Genomic DNA, 16,040 nt, shown 5'->3' with positions numbered 1-16,040 from the left:
TTGCAGCTTTCTCTTTTCTCATGTGCTGTCCTGAGAACTTTATTTGCCATGGCTTTGCTGGAGTCCCAGTTTTGGCCCCTCATTTCCTGGCTCTGACTGGATCTTCCTTTCCTGTACTATGATCTGGAAACCCTCTCAAAGTAATAAGTGGGAACAATCTTAGAGCTCGAGTTGTGTACTTCCCAATTTCTCATTTCTTAAAAATCAGTTCTTCCTTGCTTAGTATCTAATTATGGAGGGCTGTTGTTTTATGTATTTTTTTTTTAAATATTTGATTTTTTTTCAAGTGGAGGGATAAATCTGTTCTGTTACTCCATCTCGATTGGAAGCAGAAGTCTCATTTGACATTTTGATGTGCATTTTTCAATCTTTTTTCTACATGCTTATACTTACATACATATTTTTTTCAGATAGCTCATTACACATAAATGAGCACATTTTCTTCTTTTTTTAAAAGTTCTTTCTATTATTCTATCTTTTGGAGATTAATATCTATTCATAATTTTTTTCTACCTCTCTGATTATTCTTATAGGATAAATTGTGACTAAGTTAATATTTTTAATACAATTAGCATGTGTTAAAGTATTCTTATTAGCAAATATATGTCTCTTCTCCATGCTAATTGTGAAAATTAGAATTAAAGCAATATACATACACATATATATACATTTCTGAGACAAAACTAAGGTCAATTTTAATTTGAAATTTTAAAAACTATTACTGAGATGTATTTAACAAAAATATGTTTGTGTATAAATTGTCTGTTTCCTCACTTGTTTTTCTAGATGTATCATCTTTTTCTTGAAGGTTTATTAAATCTCATTTATTTTAAACATAATATCCTGTGTAGTATTCATTAAAATGATGTACTCAATTTAATTTTAACTTTTACATTTTAAGGAAAAATATACATATTTTGTTTACATTATTAACTCTATCTACTTTCTCTTGATTTTAAAGCTGTTTTTTAGAATTCCATTAGATATTTTCCATCAATAACTAGATATGTTTATTCTTTTATTTATATGTTTATTTGCATTTAATTCTATTTTTACACCTATTGCTATGATTCATTGAAATTTGCTTCTTGATATATAGTGTAGGATGAAGATTTAATTTTACATTTTTCTATGTGGTTAATCACTGTTACCCTACATTTTAATATGCTCAATTATATTTATTATGTCTAATTTGGGTAACTAGATATGCTTATTTATAATTTATTCAAATTGCATATGATATCAACATTAAAGAATAAATTATAAACAGAAAATAATAGTAGTATATAGAGCATATAGAGATAAAGCAATGCATCCTCAGTTCATGTAGATGCATTACTATATTTACATGTTACACTAACACATCATATAAGATATAAACTATGCATTCCAGAACTTTTTATGGCTGTTTACAATTGAAAATGATATGCTACTGTTTTCTTTACAATTTCTTAAAATTAATACTTTTGCTTTGCATAAATGTGACCTTTGTAACTACAATCAGGTACTTGAGGGCATTAAGAGTTAAGTTTATTAAGCAGGGTGAGAGTCTAAGATTCAACTGGATAAAGACAGGTTTGCGGATCAGCAGGGCTTAGATGCAATGACATTTCAGCCATTGTCATTACTCATTAATTCCATGAAAACTTTCCAGACCAATTCATTGATGCAGATAAGCAAAATGCCTCATTTTCACACTTCATATTTATTTTTAATAAAATTAAATATTTAACTCAAAGAACAAGGTTATTTGAGTTATTCTTCATTTCCATGATTTCTACCATGTATTAAAAGTACCTAATTTAGTTAGACTTAAAAGCAATATTGCAATATAATTGGTTTATGTTCCCATGAACGTTATTTTATACATTAAAAAATATCCTGAGATGAGGTTCATAGAATTCACAATTCTCTAGAGTGCCAAAGGAATCCATGGCACACAGGAAAATATAATAAACCTTGGTAAATACAGATATTAAAATATTTTTGCCATGTATTTTATTAATTAAAAAATACAAAATATGACTATTATCCTTCTTCTCTTTTTTTAAAATTTTTCTCTTGCATATACTTCTATCCTTTCTTGCTACCTTCCTCATTATAGCTAATAACACCTAAATGAAAGATCTGATACTACACATTGGTGTTTTATTTGACTATTGCGTCAGTGGCTGATTCACTCCTAGCCTTCTCAATAAATGACTTTTGTTTTGTTTTTTTTAATTTCCTAATTAGTGTCAAATTCTTTGGGATTTTTGTATCAATGCATTTGTGTTTTTTGTGTGTATATTTGATTTTTGACTACCTGCTTGAGGACTGCTGTTTATGTTGAGGAATTACTATATTCCCATCGTTGTGGTACATACTTTGTATGTATTAAATCATTTAACAGTTACAACAAACATAAGAGGTATATGCTATTCATATCATTATTCACATTTAAAAATAAGGAAAATGAGACATTGGAAAATTAACCTGTCCCACTGTTACCTAACTAGTTAGTGCCTAAGATAAGAATAAAATATGGGCATTTGGGCTTCAGACCTGACATCCCAACCACCGTATTGCCTCTGAAGCTTTTTCTCATGTGTATAATTTTCTTTTGAACTATATTCATTTGAAATGGCTTAAAAAAAAAAAAAAACATTAAATCTTGCTATATTCCAGGTTTTGTTTGTTTACTGCTTTACCTGTGGGCTTTTAACACAGTCTCACCTTATTGAAGTGAGTCGGTATGTATCGATTGAACAAGTAATTGATGGTCACTGCAATGACTCCTTACCTGATGTCTCAGACAGAGCTGGTGTCTTTGTTCTTTTTGTTCCCAGATCACTGTATTCTTCTCTCTATAATGTATCTGCCACATTTCATTATTATCCATCCTTTTCCATCAAATTATAGTTTTGTTAAGGATGGGGATTATTTCTCACTTGATTTTATATATTAAGAACATAGTTAAGAACTTAATTATATCAAGTGCATTCAGTTAATAAATGTAAATTGTATCAGAAAATCTTAGTAGAAAGTTGCTATTAAAATATAACATTATATAGGCTTATATTACTACTCACTCGAATATATATATATTTTTCTATTATTGCATTGTCTTTGTCTTTGCCCAGTAAGTTTATTGTTTCTTTTGATTTATATGTCTTTCTTCTCTACTAGACTGAATTTCTTGGGTGCAAGCTTCATGTTTTATTATTGTGTATCTAGAACCCAACCTGTTAGTGCTTGATACATTCTTTCTAATTACTGAAGGAATAAATGCTTTATTATCATCTAAATGTCTATCTTATTCATAATCTCTCACCTCAAGGAAGTGATAATTTAGTTGACAGACAATAAGAAATTTAAATTGCATTGTATATATTATATAAGCAAATGTGAAAAAAAAGTAGCAAGTGAAATAATCTGTTTATTGTAGAAAACAGAAGCTGAAAAAAAAAATAGGTGATTGTATTAAATGGTCAAAGGCATTTTCTAAACATTGACATATATGTGAAATCCGCTCACAGGAAGAAGAGAAAGATAAGATTATAGGAGAAAATTTAATTTCCTTTTGTTCTGAGTTTGCTGAGAATTTTTTAAACATAAATATGCATTTATTTTCCTCAAATATTTTTAATAAATTTGTGATGATTATGATTTTTTATTTTATCTGTTAACCTAAATAAAATTACTTTGTCATCATGAATTTACCTTTTAATATATCATTAGATTTTCTTTAAATATCATATTTAAGGATTTTGTCTCTGAATTGTCCTGCAATTTTCTTTGTTTGTAATAATCTTTATAAATTTTGGTTATCAAATTTACACTAACTTTGTGAAATGAGTTGTCTTTCCTTTTTATTATTATCTGGAAGCATTTATGTAAATTGAATTATTTCTTTCTTAAATGCAAAGATGAATTCTTCAGGAAAGTTGTTTGGGCCTAAAATATGTTTATATGGATGTTTTAACTAAAAATCCAAAATTGAAACAGTTGTAAAATTATTTTGAGTTCTTTTTTTATTGTTTTAGTTTTTGTGAATTTTGTTGTGAAGAAATTTTCTTGTTTTGTTTAAATTAACAAATGTATTGACATAAAGTTGTTGACTATATTCTTTTTATATATTTAATATTTTAAGTATCTTAAGTATTCTTTTTCATTTGTATTGATTTTTTTTCCTCAAATACTCTTACTATGGTTTTATCAATTTTATTATACTAGAGAACCAAAGTTTGTTTTTGTAATATTTTTCTGTTGAATGCTTTTTTTCTGTTTCGTTGATTTTTTTCCTTACCTTTGATTTTTTATTTTATCTGAATATTTTATGCATCCAATAAAACTATACTTCACGTATACAGGGAAAGATTAAAGGTGCCAAGGGATAAAAAAAAAAAATTCCCACTGTGTTTTTTTTCTTTTTGATAATTTTTGTTTTTCAATTACAGTTGGCATACAATATTATATTAGTTTCAGATGTACAATATAGTGATTAGACATTTATATAATTTATGAAGTGACCACCCAATAAACCTGGTACCCATCTGACAGCATACATAGCTATTACAGTATTTTTGACCATATTTCCCATGCTATACTTTTCAACCACATGACTACTTTGTAACCATCATTTGTACTTCTAAATCCCTTTCACTTTATCAACCATCCCCCAACTCCTTCCCATCTGTATAGGGAAAGCTTAAAGGCACCAGTGGATCAATATGTTCTTGATAGTCAAATAATTATTATATTGAATATAATTTAGTAATCAAATTAAAAAATTAGAATGTTTGTTTCATTATTTTGTTTCAGATATGGTGGAGTTGTAGAGATGACAAGATATTTGGTGAAGCTACATGAGTGTGGATGGTGGAATAGAGTTGGACAGAATGGAATGGAATGGAATAGAATAGAACAGAATAGGACAGAATAGGACAGAATAGAACAGAATAGAATATCAAGTGAGATAAAGCCACAGGATTGATCATAATAGACGATGTTGGTCAGTTTTCCTTTCTGATTCTCATAATAAATCAAGCTTCTTGTGGGAAGGGACTGATGACATTGTCATTTTCTACTCCATACATTTTATAGAGCTTCTCACATAGAAGATGCTTAATTCATGCTCAAAAAATAATGCAGTAAAAGCAGTTAGTATAACTCCTTCATTCCACTAAATCCTACAGTTAAGTAACAAAGTCATAGAGCTCGCCATTAGAAGACCAGGAACTAGGGCCATAATCTTCTGAGAGCCAATATGTGCAGACATTGAATGCCAAAGCAGGAGATTTGAGCTGTGAAGTTCACAATGGCAGCAACAATGTGGTCACGTTTTGGAAAATCAAGTTATTATATCATACACATTTTATTAAAATCTTTTTTCCTTTGTCAAAGAGGCAGAAAAAAATTAGAACTAAGCCATAGAACATACAAACACAACTCAATCGTATTGGGATATTTTGTGTGTGTGTGTGTGTGTACGTGTGTTTCTTGTTTATTAAATTTGTTCCCCATGCATGGGTTTAACAATATTTGCCCACATGGGCCTTAATTGATTTAAAAGCAATCATTGAGTAGTCAAACAAATTCTCTTATGAATACACAACTGGATTTTTATAGTTCTTTAAACAATGAGATGAAGTGACCTATGTAGAAGAGCTCGGGCGCTATGAGCTCAGGGACAAAAAAGGGGAGCAAAGCTCTTTGTTGTTCTAAATTGAACTGAAACCTTGTGCCCTTGGCAGCTACCCCTTGGTGTGGAGGTCTCTTGTGGACGAAGTGTTCAGGTGTGCTGTCAATCACAGTCTGAGCGCCTCCCTTGCCTTTGTCAGTCTTTATAAGCAATTCTTATCTTTTAATGAGATCTTGGCTATTAGAAATCCTTTCCGGTTGTATGAAGGTTTGAGTGCTTTGGGCATTTTCCTTTTTTGATTACTGTGGCCTCTATCACCATGTTGAATTTTAGGTGTTATGTGGGATAGCTCACAGTTAACAATGAATTATGATGCCCATTCTGCCACCTCTATGAGTGAATTATGCTGGCTTCCAAAAAGAGAGCACCAAAAACTCCTTAGCAGTTCACTCAATTTGGATTGGCAAGAGAAAGGAAAGGTAGAAAAATTGGAATGTGTAAAGTAAATAAATAATGGACATGAAGCAATGTCATTTTTAATCCTTCAACAAATAATACAAATTGACACAATATTGCAATATTTACATTAATATACACAAAATATGATTTCTTTTACTAGTATACTGTGAAGATCTTAAATAAGGCACAAGAATCAGTCTAATTTTATATCATAAGTATATACTCATTTATTTCTGTTTATATTTTCATTAGTAAGTACTTAAGACCAATGGAGTTCTCTATAACTATTTTTTAAAAGACAAACTGAGTTATATTAAAGATTTTAAGAGTATATTTGAGCAAGAATCAACTGAAATCAGACAGTGTCAAATTGGAAGTGGTTAGAAGCACTTTGCCACAGGAGTCAGAGGAAAGACATACAGAGAAAGTACAAAAGCAAAGTAAAGAAATTATTGACTGGCTATAGCTGAAAGCCTAGTTGACTGTTTGTGATTGGTTGTCTTTAGTGTTTTGATTTCCTAACCCTGATTCATTTACAGGTTTAGATTTTGTTTTGCTTACATAGGCCACCAGTGCTATAGAGCCACATCAATCTTCCTTGTTTAATGAATTTAACATAAGTTAACAGTGAAATTATTAAGAAGACATCATCCAGAAGGAAGAAAGTCCCACATGGCAGAATACCTGGTTAGAAAAGAGAACAAATAAATGAACACAACATATCCTTAGAGGCCTGGGGAAGCCATCGTAGTCATTTGTGCTTGATCTGTCTATGGGGATATTGAAGCACATGGCCAAAAAATGGAACAATTTTATGAGTGTAAGCAGAAAGAGAAGGAGAGAACTTAAATAGAAAATAAAGAGATTTAAGCACTTACAGGACTTATGCAGAGCATTTAATAAGTTCCTGTTATTTTGTCTGAAAAGAAGAGGGGCAAGTTTAGAGTTTTCATTTCTCTCTATTGCAGGGTATATTAGGGGAAGAAAATCCTATTTATTAGAGACTGGCAATGAGCTACTTGCTGAGGGTTGGAAGGGGCAAGAGAGGGAGGAAAAGAGGGAAAAAGACTGAGCTTGAGAGAGTCCAAGTACTCAAACTGTTAAGTTATTAGAGACCTTTAATCTGTTAACAATAATAGTTACAGTCTTATGTATTTAAAAAAAGTCCAGGAGCCCCTACACATTGCCAAAGCCATGCCGTGTTTTCTAGATAAGTCTCGAAACCCAGAAAAAGAAAAATAAGTAAATCATTTTTTTAAAATTATTTTTTTATTTTTTAGGCGAGGCAACCTTTGGTTGACCTCACAGATTGCAAGTATCTTGTCAGTTTACAATCCCTTAATTTTTAATTTTTTATGCCTACAGCACCTGGTCTTCCTAGGTGGTCTCTCATCCAAGTGCTAATCAGGCCTGACCCTGCTTAGCTTCTGAGATCAGATGGTATCGGGCTTGTTCAGGGTGGCATGGCCGAAGACAAGTAAATCATTTTATTATCAACAAAAAACATCCAAGTGTTAAAATGAGACTTTCTTTAATTTTTTTTTTTTTTGTAAAATTTGTTTGTTTCTACATATGTCTTATGGAAGATATTTATTAAAATGCAGATTTTAAAAAAATGTTTACTCTATATTGAAACAGACTGAAATAAGATGTATCTTAAATCTTTCAAATTCACTTGGAGAAAAACCTAACCTGGCCACCTGATTCCCTAACAGAATAGTTTCCTAGCCTAGTAACAGCCATTCAGCCCGCATTACATAGATTTAAAGCCATGATCCTAAAACTAAGGTGAGTGTCAGGATCACGTGGAAAGCTCATTCTCATAATTAATGACCAGAACCCAGACAGTCAAATGATGACCTATGTCCATGGAGGGGCTAGGGCATCAGTAGTTTGACAAGCATCCCAGGTAATTTTAAAACACACCAAAATTTGAGCACCACTTTGTTAAAGAAAAAAAAAAAATGACAAGAAGTGAATGGAACAGCCCTATAGGTGTACACCTAGAGCTTCTGGCTCAGCAAGTTTGGAGCTTGGATCAGAGATTGGCAATATTTGGCAACCCCCTGTCCGCCGCTGCCTCCAAAGGTAAGTAGTTCTTGGTTTATTGATAAAACTTTGAGAAATGATGATGTAGAAATGAGATGTATTATGACTGATGTTGGTCACAGATAACTGGTAAATATGAAACATCTTTATTAAACGTTTTGTTCAGATTGTGACAGCATCGGGGGTCATGGGGAATTAAGGGGAGTTTTTCTATATTTTATGTGGATGTAACTTATTCTCAGGTCTGTCGTCTTTCTCTCCACTCTTTTTTTTTTTTTTTTCCCTTTCTTCCCAGTCTGGATTTGTGACTATGGGGGGGAAAGAGAAAATGCTTAGAATTGTACTATAAGTTTATAGCCAGGAAGGCCAAGATTAGGAAGAAGAGAAAAATATCCTGGGTCTTCTCCAGAGACTTTTTAAGCATTTTTCAATATAATTAACCACGTTAGATCTATTTGACCAGGAGTAAAATCTCCCTGCTTTAATATATATTCTTTATGTACTTCACTGCCAAGGAGCTTTACAATCCATTCTTCTCTGAACAGCCCAGGAAATAACAAAATCCGTTGATGTAGAGCCACTGTCTTCTTTTTTTTTTTTATGGCAATCAAGCACAGTCTTAATTATAATACATATTTTTAAACATAATTTCTTATCACTGAAAAGCAATATAAAAATGGAGCAGTTTTTTATGCCGGGAAGTAATGAATGGTTTGAAAAATTGTGGCTTGCTAATCTTTAAGTCACCAGAATTTGTAGATTATATATTACAAATAAGTAGATATAGAAAATTTTCAAATATGATTTTGAACCAAAATAGTTGAATCTTCCCCTGCCTCCATATACACATGTACTCACAAGTGTGAGTTTTGGTCTCTGTGGCTCTCCATTAATGAGAAAGTGCTCTGACATTAGTACTTACTTCAAAATGTTTGGATGGTGTTGATAAGATGAGAAGATAAGATAGGTGTTTCAGGACCAATTTATCATGAGGCGAGATCAGTTTTTGTAAAAGGGGTTTTATTCTGTTATATAAACTTTGTATTGAATTTGATTTTTATTAAAATGTCAAATAATATCATCAGAAAACCTGTCTTACATAAGAATAAAGAACTACATAAAATCCTTCTAGAAGCCATTCATTTTATCAGTCTTTTACTGTAAAGATTTCATCAGTCTTTCATACATAATACCACACATGAAATATGTTCTGTCAGTGAGTATCTCTGTAGCCTGTCCCTGGAGTGTAAGGCTTTTGAACTCAGACTTCATTAGTTTTATTAGGATCGCATGCCTCATTTGGCATCTTCGCCAAATGATCCATGATTTATTATACATCCCAGGGCTAAGCTTGCTGTGCATAGTCACTGGCCCCAGAAGGCTCTGGAAGCTCTTCTGAGCCTTAGCATTTTCTGGATGGTCAGATTTGGAGTTTAATACTAGCTTCTAGACTTTTTATGATTTAAGCACATCTCAGTAAATTTAACTATATTAGACCTGACCAACTCAGGTTGACTTTATTCAACCTGACTCCATGACCCGGGTGAACAGAAAAAACAAATTAAGTTACTGTTAACCACACCGTGAATAAAATTCCACTATGGGTTACAAGATCTGAAGCCACTACGCTGCTTCATGGTTGTCCAAGGTCAATTCTACTGATAATGCAACAGAATTAATTCCAATATTAGGAGCCATAAAACATGGACTGTTGAGAGAAAAATGATTCTTAGTCTACTAAGTTGGAGAAATGCTGTAAAACCTATACCCAATGACCTTTACCTCCACTGCTAAGATGCACTTGACCATAAGTAGTGCTCCAGTACATTTAAAGCTTGTTACATTTTATTTAACATTCACTTACTTAAACTTCTTAAATTATAATTTTTTCACATGTAATCTTTTTATATCTGGCTGAACTCTTACCACTAGGCCCGAATTTTGAAAATGCTGGTGTAGAACTGTTTTAAAGTCTGATACATCTGATCTGCAATTTTTAATACAGTTTCCTACAATTCTTCTATTACCTTAGAGATTGCGTTTACTAGTAAAGTTGGTACCTTATAGTTTGTGATTCCACAGGACATTATTCAGAAATAGTCAAAATGGAAAACCGATTTAAGACAGATACGTTTTGAAAGACAGAATGTAATGATGGTGTGCCATCTAGCTAGAGACAGAGTCCAATGAACTGTGTTTAGCTTTAACACTTCGACAGCCAGGATCTTTGTACAAGCCACTTGGGCCACATTTTGCTTCATGAACAATTTAATTAATATTACTCATGAGCCATGCTTAAATTTAATGGTAAGACAGAGTCTACAAAAATTAGATGTGAGTATGTAGCCCAGATGAGAGAATTAAATCAATGTTTGTTTTAACATGGTTCTGTTATTAAGGAATAAAAACATTTTTTTTTCTAGAAATTCCAATGAAATGACTGTAAGTGATTACGTACAGGACAGATAAAAGAAACATGACTAAAGGCACAATTCAGCAAAATTGTAGGCAACATTTCTAGAAATAAAGCAAGTTAGGGGATGACGAAAAATAATACATAGATAAAATATAAATATTTCATCTTAAAAGACACTGTAACAAAATCATTTATCAGTAAAGATTAGAGTTATATTATTTCTGGTAACTGTGTTTGAGTTAAACAGGCCAGTGCTCCTAAGGTAGTGTTGTTCAATAAACACTTAGGGTTCCAAACTATTACCAGGTCACCACTCTGCCATCGCTACGGTGGTCCCTTCAACCTGTGGGCAAAGGTGGCCACTATCAGATTGTATTTCTGGCAATGAAATGGAAAAATAGGTAATGAAGATACAAGTAAAAGGTGCATACCAATTATCTATCAAGAAAGTGTTCAGGGAAAATGTTTCCATCCTACTGAGCAGGGCTTAGTTATACGAACACATTGGATGGCATGTAAGACAAAGAAATGTAATGTTTTTCTGGGAAGTCAGGATCCAGGTAAAATTTTATCACTTGAGAGATGGGAAGCTCCATTTGGCCACTTAACCCACCTTATCCAATTATTGCATCCAGCTCAAATCTAAGATACTGAGGTAATGTACAGTTCTTGGTTAGGATGGTGTGTGAGACTTTATCCCATTCAACAACCTGTAAGTGCAAAGACAAGTCATATGCTATCACCACTTCTAATATATATTAGAAGTATATGTAGAAAGTATATGTTGGAGTAGGAACAGACTAATCACAAAACTCTCTGTTGGAAAAGTAGTCATAGTTCTTTAGCAAGCATCGAATCCTTCAGGGATGGACTAGTAAATGCTTCAGTTTTGGCAGCGGAATAAACTATTGGTGATATCTGGCTCCTTTTTCTGTGATCTGGAAGATTCCTCCCCTCCATTATACTTCATGGCCAGCCATATTTAACATGGACATGGAACTTGCTCTTTTTGGAGCTGACCAGCTTTCTCAGGGTGTGGATTTGGGGACTTAGGGGTGTTTTAGATGTAAAGAAACAGGCATATGCATGTCAGGCTTGCAGCTCTTTGGAAAATAAAATTTCTTTGCAAACTTAGTAAATTCCTCAGTTTATTAACAAGCAAAGTGTTTGTTCCTGGCCAATTCTCTGAGCAGGAAATCACAGCTTATAATTTTTAAGCCACAAATTTTACTGACTGGTTTCTATATTTTGTCCATTTCTCATCCTTCTTTCCCTTCCTTCCACACCACCAACAAAATGGCAGGAAAAGTACAGCATTGTCTACATTCTGGGACACGCACAGTCACTGTTATGCTCTGCTGGCCTATCTCATCATGGCTAATCTGCTGATTCACCTCCTTGGTGTGAAATGGCAGCTGGACCTGCAATTTCTCTGCTGCTTGCACTGTGGACCGACAATTTTAACTCCAGGTCCTCAGATTCCAGCCTGCAGGTGATATTCTTTTCCTGCATGCCTGTCCTGGGGACTTTGTGCTTGCTCAGCTAGCCCTTGCAATTACATAATTTCTCATGATAAGTATATGAATAATCTATATTTATATATCTATGTATATCTATACATTTCTATATATCCACAAATATATAGTCTCTAACTGCTGCTTCTCTGGTTTAGGCTCCTTTTAGGATTTCCCAAACAAGAGGCTTGAATGGGAAGGCAACATCTTTAATCTAAGTTTGCTGGGGGGCTGGCCTCCATTGTCTGGCCTAGAACTCTTAATAGAAGGTGTTCAGGAAAAGCTCTGGGTGTCAGTCTCCTACTGAGGGGGCTTTTAAGAGCCAATGAAAGGTAAATGTCCCAGTTTCAGAAAAGAAAGAATTTTACTTTTTGAGATCCACAAAGTCTCTGCTTACCAGATTCTCAATCTGTTCAGAGTACTGTGTACTAACAGACAAAGTCTCTATTATAGCGGTGTGCAGACAGGCTAGCATGGATGATGTGCATTTCTCCTTAAGGTTTCTCTTAAAGTGGCAAGAAGCAGCCAGCAAAAATCAATAATCTGAATTTTCTTAATATTTCTTAATGTTTTCCTTAATGTTACTATTCTCGTTGACATTTTATCTGCCCTCTAAGAAAAAGCGAGAAATGCTTTTTCCAGTGTTTTGTTCAGGTATAATAAGCTTTCAGGCGACAATAGCTCAGATCATGAAATACTACGACCTACAAATTCCACTAAGCAAATGCTATGAGTTTAGGTCTCATTATTTGTAGCCCTCAATTTCTAGATACCAAAATCTATGTTAGTTGGAATTAGGTGTACCTGTACTAGTAACAGTTACAGCACACAACAAATTGGCTTAAACAAGACCCAGAGTTTTTTGTTTTTATGTTCAAGATGTTCAAGTGTGACTTGTGTCACGGCTAATATGTTTCACTGTAGGGTCATAGGATCAGGCCCTCTCCATCCTACTTCTCTGTGATTCTTTCTCCCAAGGTCGTTTCATGGTCTAACATGGCTGCTGGCTATAGCTATTGAATCACATTCCAGCCAGCAACATTAGAGAGACCAAAGGAAGGAAACAACTCCCTCTTTAAAGACACTTGGTAGAAGTGGCATAATTACTTCCTGTAACATACACAATGGAGGAGCATGAACTCTTTCTGCCACTTAAGTGTCATGTATTCTGTGAAAGAATGAGCTGGGGAAATAAACAAAAACAAACTTCAGATTCCACACACAGCCATATGGCTGCAGAACAAATACTATATTTCACATTCAGTAGGAGTTTTTTCGTTGATTCACCCATTTCAGCATGGACATCTGAAAATGACAGAAACAAGATGTGTTATGACTTTATATTCAACTCTAGGTAGTTTCTTTTACATGTTCATTCTAAAACTGGTGATGTTGAATAAGACAAAGTTGTAATTGGCTTTCACTTTGTGTGTTGATATCAGTGTTATTTTTGTTGTTTAAGCTCACTCGAAGATTAAAAAAATAAAAAGGAAATTTAGATTTCAACATTACTCTGAGGCTCAGTCATGAGGAAAAAAAGGTCATTTATACAAAGAACTGTTTAGATTTGACTTCTTATGGGAAAGCTCTGAGCCAGACAAGGTAATAATTAGACCAAATTGGAACTTGATGTTAACGCTTCTTGTTTGACTGAAAAGTATCAGTTCAAATTATGTGGCTACCACTGAGAACTCTTTCTATGTATGGTTAAACAGCCCTTTTCTAAAAGGACAAGTTAACTAGATTGAATTGACACTTTCGAACTTCCCTGCATTGGTAAGTAGTCACAAACATAGTTTCATTTTGAAGTTGGAGATCAGGTAAGTGGCACTAAAGAAAAGACCTGGAAACATAGAACCAAACTCAGTAATGAGATAGGAATTAAGCTTGCATTACATACTAAATTAGTAAAGCCTAATGTATTTTCATCATTTTTTTATGCCATAAATTATCAGAATATAAAATAGATTTAGAATGTTCAGTTTCTCATAATATGGTGAATTCAATATTCAGAAATGTCATCTAATGCAAAACACTAAAATGTGCTAGATAAAATATAAAAATCTGAGAAAATACAGGGAATCTTCAAAAGCCCCCCAAATAAAAGAAAGTACTAATCCGCAGATGTAAACTAGAGTTGTTTGGCGGATAAAATAAAGCAAAAACTAATCCCTGGTGACCAGAATTTCCATATTAATGAGCCTCATTCAGAACTATGAGGACTAACCTAGTTAGGCAAATCTAATTAAGATCTCTGTATGAACAAATGGCCAACAAATATTCGAAAAGATGCTCAACATCACTAGCAATTAGGGAAATGCAAATAAAAACCACAATGAGATATCATCTCACACCTGTTAGAATAGCTATAATCAACAGGACAAGTAATAACAAATGTTAGAGAGGATGCAGAGAAAAAGGACCCCTCATACACTGCTGGTGGGACTGCAAATTGGTACAGCCACTATGGAAAATAGTATGGAGGTTCCTCAAAAAACTAAGAATTGATCTACCATATGCTCCAGCAATCCCACTACTGGATATTCACCCCAAAGACTTGAAAACCCACATCCAAAAAGATATTTGCACACTGATGTTCATAGCAGCATTATTCACAGTGGCCAGAACATGGAAGCAACCGAAGTGTCCTATGATAGATGATTGGCTAAAGAAGCTGTGGTACATCCGTACAATGGAATATTACTCAGCTATAAGAAGAGATGACAACATGTGTGACGATGTGAATGGACCTTGAGATAATCAAGCTAAGTGAAATAAGCCAGACTGAAAAAGTAGAAAGTCACATGATATCACTTATATGTGGGATATAAACCTAAAAGCAACAAATGAACAGAACGAACAGAGACTCTGGGACATGGACAATGGACTAGTGGTTACCAGAGGGTCAAGGGTGGGGGAAAAGAGGGGAAGTAGATGGAGTAAAGGGAGTCAAATATAGGGGAAGAGGGGGAGGATGAAGTGAGTAAAGGGGATCAAATATATGGTAGCTGAAGGAAACTGGACTTTGGGTGGTAATCACACAATAGATTATATAGATGTCAAATTATAATGAACACCTGAAAATTATATAATTGTATTAACCAATGTTACCCCAATAAACTTAATGAAAAAAAAAAAAAGATCTTTGTATGAAGCTTAAATGATTACTGTTTTCGTGAAAATTTACAACACAAAACAATAAGGCTACTTTCTTGTGCTGGTTTTGGACCACAATACCAAAAATAGCATTTCTTATGAATTCTTGGCCATGCACCAGAGAAAAGTTGTCATGGGGATAACCACCCATGAGATAGAAAAAATATCAGGTGATGGTTTATTTTAAAGTGATTCTGATTAGGAAAATCAGTGCCCTTGGCTGCTTGGAAATGGGTAACACATATTCTCTTGGTAGGCGTGCACCTTCAACCCGTGCTTTAAAGAGTTTTTACTAGTCAGAAGTTGTAAAACACCTGAGAAAAAACATCATCATTGAAGTACTCAGAAGAAACAACCAAAAGCTAATACAAATTCTAGAAAATCAGACATTTAAACAATAGGTATTGGAATTATTGGCTACAAATTATAAAATACATAATTTAATAACACTTAAGTAAATAAAAATATTCCAAAATATGCTATAGAAAAATGAAACAAAAACAGCCTATTATATTTAATATTAAGAACCACATAGAATTCTAGAAATGAAACATAATTAAATTTAAGAGCCTAATGATTGATCAGAAAGTTATGACACAATGAAAAAATTTAGAGGAAGCTGTAAGTAAATTAGGATATAGCATAGAAATCCAGAGGAGGAAAATATGAAGAAGTTATACAGATAGTAAAAATAACATATTTAATTGGAGTTGAGAAGATTAAAGAAAGGCAACTTTTGAAGTAAATATTCATTGAAGTTTTCCAAAATAGATAAAAGGCACCAATCTTTAGATTCACAAATTCCAATAAACCTTAAGCAAGA

The 16,040-nt window shown here is 33.3% G+C and overlaps 1 pseudogene; it reads right to left on the bottom strand.

Annotated features, from left to right (window-relative positions):
- Positions 1-7,438: 7,438 nt before the first annotated feature.
- Positions 7,439-7,557, bottom strand: LOC112477841 (annotated as a pseudogene).
- Positions 7,558-16,040: the final 8,483 nt, after the last annotated feature.

Source organism: Pteropus alecto, unplaced genomic scaffold (genome assembly GCF_000325575.1).
Source record: "Pteropus alecto unplaced genomic scaffold, ASM32557v1 scaffold13, whole genome shotgun sequence".
Taxonomy (NCBI): domain Eukaryota; kingdom Metazoa; phylum Chordata; class Mammalia; order Chiroptera; family Pteropodidae; genus Pteropus; species Pteropus alecto.
The sequence above is the reverse complement of the archived record's forward strand: the minus strand, read 5'-3'. Positions and strand labels throughout refer to the sequence as shown.